Below are 18,583 nucleotides of genomic sequence, written 5' to 3'. Positions count from 1 at the left end.
TTTACTCTATTTATTTATTTTTATTATTTTATAAAAACAAATTATATTTTATTTCCTATCAAATTAATAAATAAAATATCCTTTTTATTTTCTCTCAAATTATTATTTTAATTAATAGAGTTATTTCTCCTTATTTATATAATTATAAAAACTTCATCATTTTTTTTTCTAAAAATCTATTTATTTATAAATACAATCTTTTTTTAAATTAGTCTACGAAAAATGGGATGTTACAAAAACTGTAGCCGAAATATGAGTCTCATCAAGTGCTCCAATACATCTTTACAAACAAGACCATTTTTTTAGATTCCAAGAAAATTTTATAATTAATTAATCTCTCTTAACAATTGATAAACTTACCTTAAACCATCTCCAATTGTTTGCTTCTACACCTTCTAAAGTACAGGATTGAAAATTCAAATAGTCATTGATCACTTTCATTATCGCTCTCAAGACATCATTGAATTGCCTACTTATGGTTTCTTTAGATCTACAATAACTAAATTGCACTACCCTGTACTTTAGGTTGTGAGCAAGGATATGTAAAAACATTGTTACTGCTTTAGTTGTTGGAATATTTCTTGTTCTTACTAATCCTCCTTTTTCTTGTAGAATTCTACAAAGGTTTAAAAATGTACTTTTACTAAGCCTGAGTTGTTCAATGCATTCTTTCTCTGTCCCTCTATAAAGACGATTAAGGAAGCTGCGACGTTCTAGTTCCCAATTACAGGTTGGTTCCTTAACAAAATAACTATTATGATACCATGTCACTACACCAATGACCATATGAACAACACAAGCAACAACTAATAAGATTATCTTCTTATACTCTTCTCTTTTACGTTTTCTTGAAGTAATTGCAATGCTAGGATCCATTTCTTCTCAATCCAAACTACATGATAATGATATTTGTAACATCCTAATTTTCATAAATAAATAAAAAAAGGTTTTTTAGTTAAAAAAAGAAATAGAGTTTTAGAAAATGGTGAGGTTTTTATAATTAAATATATAAGGAAAAATAATCGTATTAAAATAATTTTTTGAAGAAAAAAAAGTATTTGATTTATTCATTTGATAAGAAATAAAATAGAGTTTCTTTTTATATAATAATAAAAATAAATAAATTGAGTAAATAATAGGTTGTGAGTATCTTAGTCATAAATAGAGATATTTTAGGTCAGTTTTCAGACTCACGATAGGTTGTACATCTCTTCTTCTTAATTTCGTTTTCTCTTTTCCCCTCCCAAAACTTTCTCTTTTTCCTGCATACACTCAAACGTGTCTTAGTAAAACGATGATCTCGGACTCGTTAACCATTGGATTGTCATGATATTTTAGCACCAGATTCACAACTCATTTCTGAGCATTCTGACCATTGGAAATTGTGAAAAATGTCAGGGTTAAGAAAATATCCTTCGCATCATAGCTCTCTTTTTTCCCACAAAGACTCAAAACCTATCTAGTAAAACTACAATCCCAGACTTGTTAACCGTTGGATCGTCGTGAAATTTAGACGCATGGTTAGCTATTCAGTTTTGTACACCTTCATAGTTGGGATTTATGAAATAATATTCATAGAGAGAGAGAAAAGTGAATCGCACGAAGACAGTATAAAATGAAGGCTTTAATCTCTTCTCCTTCTCTCTAATGCTTGGAAATCCTATCAGAGCAAATTAGAGGAAAAACTCGAGGAATCTCAGGAAATTGCTAGAGATGCCGCTATCTTTGTTAGAATACACACGTGAGCCCGCTTAGAGGTAAGAGATGAGTTTATTGTAATTGGGGTTAGAATGAACATGTGTAGGGATCCTTAGAAGATTAAATTAGGGTTTGTTTTGGGATGTTTATTGAATTATAATTTTCCTTTATGATTATAAATACAATATTGTTGTGTTTGACAGACCAATTGATGTTCTGATGTGAATTGGTAGATAAATTTGAGTGCTCTTGGTGTTTTCGTATTTTTTATTTATGATTTTGATTCATTGATTTTAATATGATTGTGTGGAATTGTTTGAGGGATTTTACTCTCCATGTTATGAAAAACATTTTGTATAAATTGTTATATTGAGATTATGAGATGGTGATTCAAATTGTGAGTAAGTGACAAATTGAACCTATGATGAATGGTGAGATACATGTATATTGAGATGTTGTATGTATTTAGTTGTGAGCTATGAACTGTGCAATCACACAATTGTAAAACCCTCTAAGGGCGACGAGTTTTTGCGCGATGAGTATTGTGATGGGATCCAATGTGGGAACCCGACGAGTTGAATTACTTTGAGGCGCGACGAGTTAAAATGATTTTGAAAACAATTGATTAGATGTGTGTATTGCATAGTTCATAGGTAAAGTGTATATGATTCATGAGGTGTGATAACATGCTACTTTTAGATTATACCATTGTGAATGAGACTGAGTGTATGTGGTAAATTGAGTATGTATTGACTTGCAATATATATGTGTATTGAGATGTTGTGTGCATTGAGTTATGAGCTATGAATTGTACAATCACACGACTATAAGACCCTTTATGGGCGACTAGTTAATGCGCGACGAGTATTGTGATGGAAACCACTATGGGGACCCGACGAGTTTAATCACAAGCGCGACGAGATAAAATTATTGTGAGAACAATTGAGGAGTCGTGTGTTTTGTACAATTCATAGATATGCTAAAATGTTTTCCGGGTTGGACCTGAATCAGGAGGAAGAGGCCCTGACGGACTCTTCGAAGTGTAGGCCTTGGAGGTAAATACACCCGGTTGAGTGCTCCTTTAAGTTTGTGCTGATCCCATATGGTTGGAGCATTCTCGCAAAACAGTGTGACCCTAACTGGTTTCCCTATGATTTTACCTAGTGAGAGTGACCTGACTTACTAGTGTGTGGTTTGTCTTGTCATGTACTCCTAGGCGCCCGATGAGGTTTTTCCCTGACATGGTACCACATTGCATATAGGATTGAGTCTTAGTGTATCTATTGCATAACACTTGTGTATTAATCGATATTGATTGATTTAGTGATATTCTGTTTTGATCCTTGAGTACATGAATGATGTGATGTGATGTTATGTGACAAAGTGGCAGAATGACGTGAGCTATGTTTTAAGTAAGTTATATTTCGTTTATATGATATATATATCTACATGTTATCTTGTTTCTTTCTATTAGCTAGGAATGTGACAACTCACTCCCCGTGTGCTATTTATGTTTGGATCCTGTGATGATCTCGAACGTTGTGTTTGTGGGAGCAGATGGTTAGGTGGATGACTATGAAGAACCTCATGCTAGAGGACAAGTGAACACAATGCTTTGATAGGATGTGACATTGGGGTATAGGTTTTTATATTAATTGTATGATGTCTTGGACGACCTTGTTTTGAGCCGATATGATTTATTATTTATTTGGACAAATTTTATTATGATGTTAGAAAAGTGAATGTGAGCCTTTTACCCTTTTGAAAGGCTTGTATTTAAATGTGTTTTAAATTTTTTTAATTAATTCTGATTTGTTATTCCTTTTATTATTAGTACATATATGTGAGGGGTAGAGGGCGTCACGATATTAGATAATTTGTGCAAATACTATTTTGAGATTTAAAACAAATATCTTTCAAAATACACATCCAATACCAGCATTGCATGTGAATAAGTATGTCACATACTTTTGGAGACTGGACACAATTATAAAAGAAACCTCATAACAAATAGAATAACTACTGCATAAACTTAATGAATAATTTGGATTACAAACATTTTTCAGAAATTAAATTGATACTTTTGGAGACTAAATCACTTTTGGGCTTACTTTGGATGGGCTTGGAAAGGCTACAAATGAGTAGGTTTTCAACTCCAAAGACACAAACCCAAGTTTTTGTTAATTCTTGCTTATCTTGTGATCCTATCAAGCTTTCACCATAGAAATAGAATAGATTTAACCATATCATCAGATAATTGAACAAGCTTGACTAACAAAATTGTAAAATAAATACTAACTAAACTACAATACATATAATCATTAGCAATTAATCACCAACAATTTTATTTTATCTGCAACTTTAATTAGAAGCCAGTGGACAATTACAATGAAAAACTAAAACTAAAACAAAAGAGAGAGAGAGAGAGAGTACTACTAGTTTTGAGATACTGTTATTACAATGCCTAATCGTATGAGACTATGCGTGAGTTTCTCCACATTTGTATTTTCTGCAGAAAAAGCTCAAAGAGTAATTTAGATTCATTGGCATTCATGATGAGGCACTTCTGATTTTGGAACTAATGCCTTATTGCCTTATTGATCCTATGATTTCACTCTTAAAATAGAGTTTTCTGCAGCCAAAAAAACTAGCCAAAACATGGTTTCTTCTGCTAGATTGAAACTAACAGGGTAAACTAAGAATGGGCAGAAACCTCATTCATAGAATTTATCTCACAATGTCCATGGCCTTTGCCAAATATAGAGCAGTAGCAGCACCACATGGGACTTTGACCAAACTCGATGATAATAATAATTTAGACTTATCATAAATTCGACCAAACTTCTGTTCTAAATCATAGATTCTATATCATGAGAAAGAAAAAGTTTCTTTAACCTTGTTCTAACGTAGGTTGAACTGAAGTCAAAATATAATCTGCATAAAAGGGAAGAAGGCATGTTGCTATGTTAGTATCTAGGCAATTATTTGAGTACTCAGAACCCTCCACATTCATTCCCTAGCATAGTAGTTACCAGTTAAGAATAAAATGTTAATCACTTATTTGATAACTATTAAAAAAAATTGAGAAGCTATTAATGAAAAAATATTTGTTTTAAGCTGCATCATGAGGCACAGTTAAGACTTAAGAAACACAAACCACCACAAAGTAAAACCTAAAACATTTGTTAAAAAATTAAGAAAAAGATTAAGTTAGTCGGGGAAGTTGTTGCCTCTTATAGTGTAATATCACCGTCAGTAAAGGTACAAGTGTCATAGTATAATTGTATTATCACAATAAATAGACAATAGAGATGCTAGCCTCAATATATTATGCATGTCAATCATTTATTTGTGTTATCTGTTACATTGTACCCGAGGCTGATTAATAAAACTTTAACCAGTGCTGGAACAAGTGTTCAGGAGAGCCACAACCAATCAATCAATAGCAGCAAGACTACAACACTAGAACTCTACAAACTAAAGGCTAAATTGCAAACCTAGAATGCAATTTCATTAGTCTATTTCTTTTTATCAATCCATTTGAGAAAATAGTCCACAAATTAATGTAATTATGTTCGTTTATATTAAAAGTATTGTTAACTTCTTAACTTGTGGCCACTTTCTCTATCTCTTTTTTTCCTCTGAATTCTATCTACCTATCATATTTCTGCAAAAAAAAAAAACATAGGTTCGTTGGATTATTTAAATCTTATTTAAGTTTCCTTATATTTGTTTTAAGCTTGTGTTCTAGTATCCTTGCAATGTGTTTCCTGCATTTAGAAAAGCTTGTACAATTTGTACAAATTGATAAGCCAAATTAATGTGAATCCAAATTGATAAGCTTGTGCAATTTCGAGCTTAGTAAGCTTGTGACTTGTGATTTAGCATGAACTAGTACCCTTGTAGGGAGTAGTATAAGCCAAGAAGTAGCTCATAATATTGACTGTGAGCATTGTGAAATTGAAGGATCCTCCACGAGGTTGCATGATTTGTCAAGTTGTCTTTAGATACTTGCCATTAAAATATGCAAGTGAAATTCATGTTTCTATATTATACAGTATACAATCTTTTATCAATTCTTATGTGAGCAACAACTATCTCTGATTCAATAATGCCTTGTTGTCTAAAAAAATGATGTTTTATTGAGAACTTTAGATTGAGTTTGCCCTTTGATAATTTTGAATCTGCTGAAGTCCTACCCCAAAATGTAGATATTGAGACCTCTAAATGTTATTGCTAAATTTCAAATAGATTTGTTTGCGTGCTGTTGTTTGCAGGCTATTCTTATGAGGAAAACTTTGTTCCAAAACTTGTGTTCTTGCAAACAAAATCGTGTTCAACCCTATAGAATTTGTCTGTATCATACATGTGATAAAAAAGATTGCGTGTATAGATCTAGCTCTTTAAATATGTTGATTAGATACTTGTAACAATAAGCATGGGGAAATCAATTAGTGTTATTTGGTTTCTATTAGAATCATATGAATGTTTTAGCATAATATTCTTTTTCTTTTGTCCTTCCCATTTCTAGATAAATGAGAATGATCAATAATACAAGAATCATTTCCTGAATCAATTAGAGAAGAAACAAAAAAAAAATTCGTACACTACTTCAATTCCTTCCAGAAAAAAACAATATACAATACACTTAAATAAAGCTATCTGATTGAGATTTAAATTTGATTCATAAGTCAGAAGGACAAAAATCTCGAGAAAGTAAATATTGCTTAGATACAATCAGCACGGGACAAAGATGTAGAAGCACTTGTATGCAATGCTTACCAACCCACATGTTGGCTTAAGCTCCAATACAATAAGAAATAGCAGAGGACATAGCTAAAGGTACCAAACAGAGACAAGTAACACAACTCACCTGGGATTTCATATTCAAACAACAATAGAAATGAAATACGAATTTCAAATAAGCATACAATACAATGATAAACAGTTAAACACGCGTGAAAGCAAACCAAAGTGATTTAAATTAAACACAATCTATCAATTATATCTCTATTTCTATTTGATGCATATTCACAAACATATGGTGCTCACAACCTATCTCAACTCCAAACACATCCAATTCCACACCCACCAACATATCAAAATCAATGAAACAAAATAAATGAAATAGAAAATGAAACATAAATCAATAAAATCAAGTGAACCTTGTAGCTACAAAAATGAAATCAAAATCAAAGAAACATAAACTTGAGAAAAGAAAAAAATAGAGATGAGTGAGAGAGAGAGAAACCTATAAGTGAGAGGAAGAAAAGATTGTGATGAACTGAAAGAAAAACTTACTTGTCGATGGAGGTGGTAGCTCGTGACGCCAAGGTGTGTTGAGAGGGAGAGAGAGCTATGGAGAGTGTACGTGTGTTGAGAGAGAGAGAGAGAGCTACGAAGAGTGTACGTGTTTTCTACTGAGTGAGAAATTTTAATTCCATTATTTTTTCTGAGAATTTAAAATTCTGTCACGTTAGTATGTTAAAATGCTTCACAAAAATGATAACATTTCAATTATCAATTACTTTTAAAATATCCTATCCAAATAGATTACATTAAGAAAGACATTTTAATATCCCAGTTGAAATATTTTACCTGGTTTAATTTTCCCATCCAAACATAAGGTAATAGAAGTTTAAATCATACAATAAATTAAAAGAGTAACAATATCTTTAATAAAATAAATGAAGTGTAAATAATCAACTGTTTAAGTTAATATAATCTGTATCAACTGCAGTGCCGGTATAAAATTTAAGTTTTGTATTTTGACTTATTTATTTTCCTTCATGATGTTAACATCATTTTCACCGTGAGCCCTGTTTACAACATAGGTTCACTGAGTAGTTGAATGACAATGGAAGAAAATGAACAGAAAAACTCAATGCAGAAACATTGCCAGTAGGAAAAGAAGGAATAGGGGGACTGATACATCACTGTCGTAGATGTTATTATGGTTTTATTAATATACAGTGAATGCTAATGTAGTGATGCTCAGTTCTCAAATATAAGCAAAACAAAATGCTCACTTTTCTACCCTTTCCTCCTATTTAAGCTAATTACTACTTTTGTATAACTTTAAGCACCTAGATATTCTAAATTTCTAACTAAAACTATTCTAATTTCCAGGTAACTATAAGTTCCTCTCAAAATTGTTAAGATTATCGGTAATTGATAAATGTTCAAATCTACACACACCCATGACTCCAAATAGTAGTGTGCACTAACAAGATATAGTGACAATTTCAAGTTGAAGGGGCAACATCATACACTAGTAAGACACCATAATAGAATTCATTATTAAAAAATGGTAATGGTAGCACAATTTAACACAATTTCATTCCACTTGAAATAAATTTTTGTTATTCATTCCAGAGGCTTCCTTCAAGACATTGAAAAAAGTTTACGGCATTTCTTAAGTGTAGACATGCCTAACTTTTGGTTAAAAGGAATGGCAAAAGAGTATAGGATGATTATGTGATAACAGTACACTGAGTAAAAGATGAAACAAATGTTCCCATTATAGATAAACATAATTAAAATAAGAGGGCAACAATCAAGATACAATTCATCAAAATTACCCACAAGCCACAGCCTACAAAACATAGCTCTCTTCTTTTAATATGTTGTTCTTTATCAACAAAAACAAATAAAGCAAGATATTAAAAATCACAACTAAAAGGATTTATATACTTGAAGATTATAAAATCAATATGTTATAAATCTGACCAAAAGTCTCTTCAGCCAAGGAAAATAAAACTCAAAACACAAACAAAAAAAGCAAAAGCAAGCAAAAATCAAAGGTCAATTTGGCATTAAAACAGAAAAGTTGGAAGTTAGGATAATTACCCACAAAAACCTTCAAAGACTACATTAAATTTGAAGGATTGATCACACCTCTATAGACATCTAGTAATATATGTTATTTAAGTTACATATCAATCATACAGAAGCAACACATTATTGTTATTTCAAAGCATAAATGATTAACATAATGCTATGTTCAAGGATTCCAAAACTCAAACTGTTTGAAGGCTAGAGAGACCTAGAGTGAATCAATGAGCAGACAAGGTGTAGCTAATGTACATCTAAGTCCCAGACTTCATGGAATCACCTAAGATTATATGATTACTTAGACTTCTTTCTTTGTTTTTTCTTGATATTTCATCAACATACATTATGCCCTTTCCTTTGTAAACTTCAGGTGGCTTACAAGTCCAAACAGCAGCAGCAAACTGATGCACCCTTTGTTTGTCTATTCTAGTTCAGCAAATTACATTAATATACTACTCCCTACTTAATATAATCAGAACTTCAATCCAACTCTGCTCCTAGTAGCAAAACAGATTTTAAATAAATGAACTCCTCCATGCTTGTTTGGTCTTATCTCTTGTAAACTTCCAACATAAGTACCATCCTACATATTCTAATAAATAACTAACTACCGATTTGTTATTTTGTATAAGTTTTCTATCATCTGATGCACATAGCTAATATTACAAGAGATAATTGAATAAATAAGCATGAGACAGAGCAAGAAATGTTATACTTGGTATTCGAGGCCCAAGGAACTTCCAGCAAGCAAAGAGAAGAAGAAGAGTGTAGTGTATCTTATTCATGCTCTTAACTGTTTATTACACGATATTTATAAGCGAATAAAAGCTTCTGGACGCACTCTAACTGAAACTAACAGAAGCTTAACAGAAAAGATTCCCCATGTGCCCTAACTCCCTAACTCTAGTGGCGCTAACCAACCCTACCTTCTACGACTATGCGCCCCATTCTGCATGTCTTCTTTCATAATCCTCCAAATATGCTGGCGTGGTCTTCTTCCTGACGGGCCTTGCTCCAATTTCTACCTGCACCTCCTTTGCTAACTGCAACCCCTCAATTCCCTCCGTAACACTCTCATGCCCATCAAGCAACACCTTATCCTCAAGGAGATGACGACATTTGAAAGTAGACCATTCTTCCTATGAGGTCTCTTCCGGTGGAAGCCCCTGCCACTGAACCAGTACCATGTGCTTAGGGCCTGCCTCGGAAGGAATGAATTTCGACGCCACAATGGCTAGAGGTGTGACCACAAGGTGATTATCAAAATTTAGTGGGGGAAGGTCAACGATGCCTAGAGCGGTGGCATATGCTACATAAGGCTTGAGAAGGGAAACATGAAAAACGGGATGGATGCGTGAGTGTTCGGGTAGCTGTAGTTTGTAGGCGACCTTACCGCACACAATGATTTGAAAAGGGTCGTAGTATCGCTTATCTAGCTTCGAATAAGTGGCCGCCATTGCCAATACTTGTCTATAAGGTTTAAGTTTGACCAGAACCCAATCCCTCACCTTGAATTCTTGATCACGGTGGTGACGATCAGCACTGGCTTTCATACGCGACTGGGCCTTAAGCAGTTTACGGCGCAACATTTCAAAAATAGCTTCTCGTTGAGTGAGCGTCTCATCAATTGCTTCGATGTTAGAGGTGCCGAAAATGTACTGAGGAAAGATGGGAGGTTTCCGGCCAAAAGTAACCTCGAATGGGGTCATGCCCGTGGTGGAGTGACACGATGTGTGGTAGGACCACTCGGCCCAAAGCAGATAATGCCCCCAAGTTGATGGTTTCTCATACACGAAGGCCCGTAAGTATTATTCAATGATTAGATTTGCCATCTCTGTTTGCCCGTCGGACTGTGGATGGTAGACAAAACTCAGGCGGAGCTTCGTGCCACTCAACGTGAAAAGTTCTCTCTAAAATTTGCTGATAAACAATGGGTCCCGGTCTGAAACAATGCTCTTGGGCATGCCATGGAGTCGTCCCACCATGTCCATAAACAGAAGGGCTATAGTGTGTAGACAAAGGATCAAGCCGATATTTTGATGATGCCAAAAGATCACATGCGTCTCAAAGCTTTATTCAAGACAAAGCAATTAAAGATATTCAAGATAGATGATCAAGACAGTCTATATAGTCTTAGAAAGGGTACATTAAATAGGAAGGGAATTCCAATTGAAGTAGCAAAAGGTTTGGCCAAGAAAATTAAGTTAAGAAGTCTTTTACAAGAAATTTACTCTCTAGTAATCGATTACCAGAGGATGTAATCGATTACCAGTGGCCAAAACTGATTTACAACAGCTATTAAAATTTGAATTCAAAATTTTCCCTGTGTAATCGATTACACATATATGGTAATCGATTACCAGCTGTTTCTGAACGTTTTAATTCAAATTTTAAAGCTTGTAATCGATTACACATATACTGTAATCGATTACCAGAGCAGATTTTCAGAAAATATTCTCAACAGTCACATCTTTTTATGTGGTTCTTGAATGGCTATCAAAGGCCTATATATATGTGACTTGAGACACGAATTTGCTAAGAGTTTTTCAGAACAAAAAGGTCTTATCCTCTTATAAAGCAAAATCATTTTATCCTCTTACAAATTCCTTGGCCAAATTACTTGTGATTCAATAAGGAATTATTTGAGTGCTCAAATTGTTCAATCTATCTCTTTCAAGAGAGATTTCTTCTTTTCTTCTTCTTCATTCTGAAAATGGATTAAGAGATCGAGGGTCTCTTGCTGTGAAAGAATTCTAAACACAAAGGAAGGGTTGTCCTTGTGTGTTTAGAACTTGTAAAAGGAATTTACAAGATAGTGGAACTCTCAAGCGGGTTGCTTGGGGACTGGACGTAGGCACAAGGGTGTGGCCGAATCAGTATAAATCTGAGTTTGCATTTTCTCTTCCCTTAAACTCCTTTATTTATTATTGTTTTATATTCGTATTCAAATTGTTCTATTTGAATCAATATTTAAGAAATTCATTATTAAGGGAATTTATAACTTGAATAGAAAGTGAAATAGAATTTTTAATTGGGGAAATAAGTTGTAATATCTTAATTCAACCCCCCCTTCTTAAGATATCTGAGGCCACTTGTCCAACATAGTGTGCATAATGTGTTGAGTGGGCAGCATGCCTAAGTGCAACCCTTTAGAAAAGCGATCAACCACAACGAAAGTACATGTATTACCGCGATAAGCTGGTAGACCAGTGATAAAGTCCATTGACAGATCCTCCCACAGTCGCATCGAAACTGGAAGAGGGCACAGCAGCCCTGCCGGTCTCCGATTATCATATTTGGTGTGTTGACATGTCACGCAGCTTGCGATAAAGTTTCGGGTATCTTCCTTGATCGAAGCCCATGTGAAGTTATCTTGCAGACGATGCAAAGTTTTCTGGATTCCCATATGGCCACCTGTAGGAGATTGGTGGAAGATGAGCCCCTTTGTCATTGTGCAATCCGCGTATGCTGCAGGATTCTCTTGAATCCTATCACGAAGGTCTAGGAATGTCGCTAGAGAAGCTAGTTCCTTACGAAGATCATCAAGGAAGACAAATCGCGGCATAGATAAGAGGTAAAGAGAAGCAGACTCAGACTGTCCTTCCATGGCCCGAGATAATGCATCAGCCACCATGTTGGACCTCCCCGTGCGATATTGGATTGTGTAATCGAATCCGAGCAAGCGAGCCAGATATCGATGTTGCTCTAGCATCTGGATAGCTTGGTTAATGAGTTCACGTAGGCTTCGATGATCAGTTAGTATTATGAAGTGGTGCCCCATCAAGTACTAGCGCCAATTCTTGACGGCTGCCATGATTGCTGCCAACTCACAAACGTATGTGGAAGAGTTCAGTGATTTAGGGCAAAATGGATTACTGAAGTAAGCAAGGGGATGGCCTCTTTGCATTAATACCGCCCCTAAACTCGAACCCAACGCGTCCGTTTCGATCACAAATGGAGCACTGAAATCAGGTAATGCAAGAACTGGTGCCGTCGTGAGTGCATTCTTGAGATTTTGGAATGCATCACCAGCCTCGTTGGTCCAGCTAAACTGCGCATGGCACATAAGTTTTGTGAGCGGTGCTGCCAAAGCTGCGTATCCCCGAATGAATCGCCAGTAGAATCCCGCAAGGCCGAGGAAACCTTTCATAGCTCATGTGGTTCGAGGTGTTGGCCACTACTGTATAGCCTGCACTTTGTTTGGCACTGGCGTGACTTTGTTACCGGAGACCACATGCCCGAGATATTCTAATTTTTGTTGCGTGAATGTGCATTTGGAGAGCTTAAGAGAGAATTGGCCCGCCATCAGGACCTTGAAAGCTGTTTCCAAATGAAGAAGATGATCGTGAATGGTCCTGCTATATATTAGAATATCATCAAAAAAGACAATGATATATTTCCTTAAGTATGGCTGCAACAATTGGTTCATCATAGCTTGAAAGGAAGATGGAGCATTGCACAACCCAAAGGGCATCACCCGAAACTTGTAGTGCCCTTGGTGCATACGAAACGCCGTCTTACTGATATCAGTTGTGTTCATCAATATCTGATGATATCCCTGCATCAAATCCAGTTTAGAGAACCACTGTGCACCTCCAAGTTCGTCTAACAATTCATCCACCATGGGAATAGGGAAACCATCATGCACCGTTATGGAATTGAGAGCCCTATAATCTACACATAATCACCATGATCCATCCTTCTTTTTCACCAATAAAACTGGTGAAGAAAATGGGCTCGAACTGGGTTGTATAAAGCCCTTCGCAAGCATGGCAGCTACCTGATCTTCTATTTCTTGCTTTTGAAAATATACCTATAAGGTCTGACATTCACCGGAGCTGAATTTGGTAAGAGGTTGATGGTATGGTCTATCGGTCGTGATGGTGGAAGGTTCGCGAGAGGTTGGAATAAGGAAGCGTATTTGGCAATTAAGGTAGTGATTTCAAGTAAGGAATGACCTGGTTGAGGAGTATGATTGGATGTTGGTTCAACACGAATGTGGAAAAAAGTACTAGCAGGGTTTGTGTGTACGAATCGACGTAACTGAGAGGGTGACACTTGCTCTACTTCTTTCTCGCGATCTCTGTGCAACTCAATTAATTTGCCACCAGCAATGAACTTCATCGTCAACGCGCCATAGTCCGTTAAAACCGGCCCAAGGGTTTTAAGCCATTGCACCCCTAGCACCACATCGGCCCCACATAGAGGTAATACGTGGAAGTCAATGGTGAAGGAGTGTTGTTGAATGTGGACCTTAATGACTGTGCATAATTGATGGCAGTGGATCTCCTTGTTGTTCCCCATCGTGATGCGAAGCAGTGTTGTTTCTGTTGGTTCCAACCCCAAGTTTAATACCACACGATTATGGAGGAAATTATGTATACTACCCTTATCTATCAGAATACTGATAGGATGATTATTGATAAAGCCTTTCAAGCGTAATGTTTTAGGTGCCAGGTGGCCGGATAACGCATGCAAGCTCAGTTGCGCTGGCGGAGATTCCGGTAACAACTTTGGAGTTGGTGAAGGAGCCCTTAGTTGATCTGCATCTATCGCGGATTCATCATCCTCCATGACCAGTAAAACCAAGGAAGACATACACTTGTGACCTCGAGAGAATTTCTCGTCACAGTGGAACCATAGTCCCTTTTCCCGGCGAATGACCAATTCTTCTGGTGTTAATCGTTTAAAGGGAATCGATGTCGATGTCCGTACTGGTGTTGGTAACAGAGATGGTGTAGTGTTGGTTGATGGAGAACGTGTGGTAGTAGCTCCCGCCGTAGGTGCTGGTGTGCGATACGACGAAGGCCGGTGAGCGTCGAAGAGCTTTTCTTCCTGTAGTCGTGCATACGAAACTACCTGAGCTAACGAGATCGAATGTAATACCTGCACTTCCCTGCGAATAGATGGGCTCAACCCGGAGATGAAACAACTCAATTCAAATGGCGCTGGTAGGCCTACTATCCGATTTGCCAGTGATTCAAACTCAGACAGATACGTCGTTACCGACAAGCGTTGTTGTAGTTTGCAAAGCAACCCTGTAGGGTCCTCATATGTAGTCGTAGCAAAACACGAGTGAAGAGTGTGGAGGAAGGCTGACCATGACGATAATTGCGCATTGCGATGCATCCATTGAAACCACGCAAGCACTGGTCCTTCCATGTAAAAGGAAGCTATCGTTAAACGTTCCTGATCTGGAGTAGAATGAAATTCGAAGAATTGTGTGATTTTGAAGGTCCAACCAGTTGGATTAGAACCGTCGAATCTTGGTACGTCGAGCTTCATACGATGCACTAGACTGTACGACGGCAGCGTCTGTCCTGCCGACGAAGACGGCAGTGTTTGCGGTGGTTGCTGGTTCGCTTCTAGTTGCGACATGCGATGAAGAAGATCGTCAATTTTTGAATTCATGGCGAGTTGAGAAGTTGTGAGTTTCACAATTGCATCTTCCAGACGATCTGATGGCACCTTAGAGCGAGTCGCATCCGCCATTGTTGAGCAATGAAGGCACTAATGTTATACTTGGTATTCGAGGCCCAAGGAACCTCCAGCAAGCAACAAGAAGAAGAAGAGTGTAGTGTATCTTATTTATGCTCTTAACTATTTATTACATGATATTTATAAGCGAATAGAAGCTTCTAGACGCACTCTAACTGAAACTAACAGAAGCTTAACAGAAAAAATTCCCCCTATGCCCTAACTCCCTAACTCTAGTGGCGCTAACCAACCCTACCTTCTACAACTACGCGCCCCATTCTGCATGGCTTCTTTCATAATCCTCCAAGTATGCTGGCGTGGTCTTCTTCCTGACGGGCCTTGCTCCAATTTTTGCCTGCACCTCCTTTGCTAACTGCAACCCCTCAATTCCCTCCGTAACAAGAACAAAATCACCCTTGACCAACACAAGTTTGACCAAGTATAGCAAAATTAAGCATCCAAGTTCCAAGATATGATAGAAAACCAAATAAAATTTTAAATGTACATTATTGTCTTAAAACAAGCAACAATTATGCCCTACAAAATAACTACACTAGATAAAGGTGTGAAATTAAAGACACGGAAAGGAAAGCAAGGTAATGAGACAAGACAATGTAAGTTATTATAGGATCAATGTCTCATTTCAATGTAATTCTCCATTTCTATACCCATTTCTAAGACACAACAATTACTTCACAAATGTAGAAATGGGAATTCATCTACAAGATAATGAATAATACCATGAAATTTTTAAAAAAATTAACAGTAAATTAATTCTGCACACCTGTACCTGAAAATAATATTATTGTGAATATTATTTATAATATCATATTTAAGCATCATATTCACAATAATAAAAATAAATACTCAAATTTAAATCATTATAAATTTATATTTAGTATATATATACACATTTCATATAGATATTACATTACTATTATTACTTAGAACAAGAAAAATGTTAAAAAAAATTTAATAGGGTTAATATTAAAAAAAAACTTCTCAAATAAATATATATTTAATTATCATCCTTAATTTTATTGATAAATATTAACTGATAATTTTTGTTAATAGAAAGAGAAACTACAACTTTTACCTACCTAATCAATTTTATATCTCTTATCATACTCAAATTTAATATAATTATATTTAATATGCTACTAAATATCTTTAAAATAAATTTTATTAATGTATATTTTTATATAAATACTAAATAAAAATATACAAATTAAATAATTTCATCGAAACCGTGTATGACACCGGCTTAAAATCTAATAAATATTTATATTTAACTTAGAAGCATGCACACTATGAGTAATTATCCATGCACTACACTTTTATCCAATGAAAAATGGATAATAAATTTATTAATTTTTATTATAATTATCTTAAAAAATATATATTTATTATAACTTTTAATTAATTAATAATGTAAAGAAATTTATACCCATAAAATACAAATTAAATCAATTACTATACCGACCTTGAAGATTAATTTGTCAATGTTATTTATGTTAGTTCCTGATTAAAAATGAAAATTGCGTTTTATGTAAAAGCATTTAACATTATACATTTTTTTTCTACGAAAGACGTGCATAGTTTATGATAATTCCAATTATTAAACATTAACTTTAATTTATAATTTATTTTCTTAAATTTTTTATTTAATTTAATACTGTAAATTATTTTTAAATCAATATTTTGTAATATTTTTCTAAATTTATTTTTTATTCTAAATTTAATTTTATCTCTCAATGAAACACCTCTTAATAGATATCATTTTAGACTGATTTTTTTATCTCTGAATAAAAAATTCTAATTTTGTCTCTCCAAATTATATTTCTTGATATGCTATTTTTTAATATTTTATTTATAATTTTTTCATTAGTTGTTCATTTTATATTGTTTACTCATGACCAACCTTTCTTGATGTTTTGGGAGTTTGCTTCACTTTTTTTAAAAAATTATAAAAATTAAAATTGAATTTTTAAAATAAATATATTTAAAAATTATTAATCATAAATACACAAATTCAAGTATAAGTTAACATAATATCCAAAATAAAAAATAAACGTTCAAATTTAAATAATTATATATTCATATAAATTATTATGCTTACACTTTTTTTTTAATTTATACATTTCATTAGGTATTGCATCATTATTATTACTTAGAAAATAAATATAAATAATTTTCAATAGGCTAATATTATATAAGACACCATATTTAAAATTAAAAATTAAATTAATCATTTTATTAATTTTAAATTAAAAATTGAAAATTCTATTTATAAAAAATATATTAAAAACTTAAATACAAATATAAAAATATATAATTTAATCAAACCCACACATTGCATGGATTTAAAATTGTATTTAATGAAGAATTAAATTTCTCATACCAATGAGATTTAATATATAACTTCCATAATTAAAATTAATTTTGATATTTTTGGCGTTATAAAAATTTTGATATCTATATCTATATAAAGTATAATTCACTTGAAGAATTAATGGTCGTTGATCAAAATTTTAACTTTATAACAGTCTATTTAATTTAATGAAAATTAATATTAATAAATGATTAAATGACCCAAATTAATTTTCTTTAGTATACGGTTTATGCACATAAAAATAATTTTATGAAAATATTTTAAACAAATTTCTATTTTTTTTACAAATTTTGTGATATAATTTAGATGCTATAGTAATTTGATTTAATTTTACTTAAATCTTAAATACTACTACGGATACTTAAAGTACGACGTTTTAATTAAGTAAACTATGTTTTTATGTTTCATTTTATTCAAATATTAAAAAAATATATAATTACCATAATAATAAAAAAAGAAATAAATATTCTAATAATAATATAATTTTATTTTTCTTAAAGATAATTAGTTTTTTAAAAGATATATTTAATGTTTATTATTTATTTTATTTTTATTTTAAATGTTATGCATATATAAATATTGTAAAAAAACATGTTCTATTATACATTTTTTATTTTTATTGAATATGTTATATTATACTTATTTTAAACTTAATATAATTAGTTTATTAGAATATTTTCCAACGAGTAATAATAATAATAATAATAATAATAATAATTTTTTGACAGTATATAAAACATGAGTAATTAAAAATTGAGATACCTACAATTAATACCCAATTATACGTTTTGTTTTCAAATTTTATGTTTTATTTTCAAACATTAATGAGTAGACAATTAATGCTAATAATTTTCTTTTCATATACCATCATTTCTCACGATAAATAAACAAAAAATTCATTAAGTAGTTTGTGATTATGTTTTTTCTTTTCATCCAATCGATTTTAAAATATAAAGAATACATTAATAATTATAGGAGCATTTTGAAGGAAAAATTACACTAAATTTTATTTATATATGTCTTGAATCTGTGAGTATTTTGTGTTTGATGGTTTTTTTAATGTTATTAATTTAATCATGTTATGATATATTTCTTTCCTATTCTAACTATTAATTTTTTTTTGTTGCTGAAAGAATATGTTCAACTTCCTAAGCATTTTTATCAACCATTGAAAAGAGATAT

Source organism: Glycine max, chromosome 4, assembly GCF_000004515.6.
Source record: "Glycine max cultivar Williams 82 chromosome 4, Glycine_max_v4.0, whole genome shotgun sequence".
In the NCBI taxonomy this organism is placed as follows: domain Eukaryota; kingdom Viridiplantae; phylum Streptophyta; class Magnoliopsida; order Fabales; family Fabaceae; genus Glycine; species Glycine max.
Note: the sequence above shows the minus strand (reverse complement) of the source record.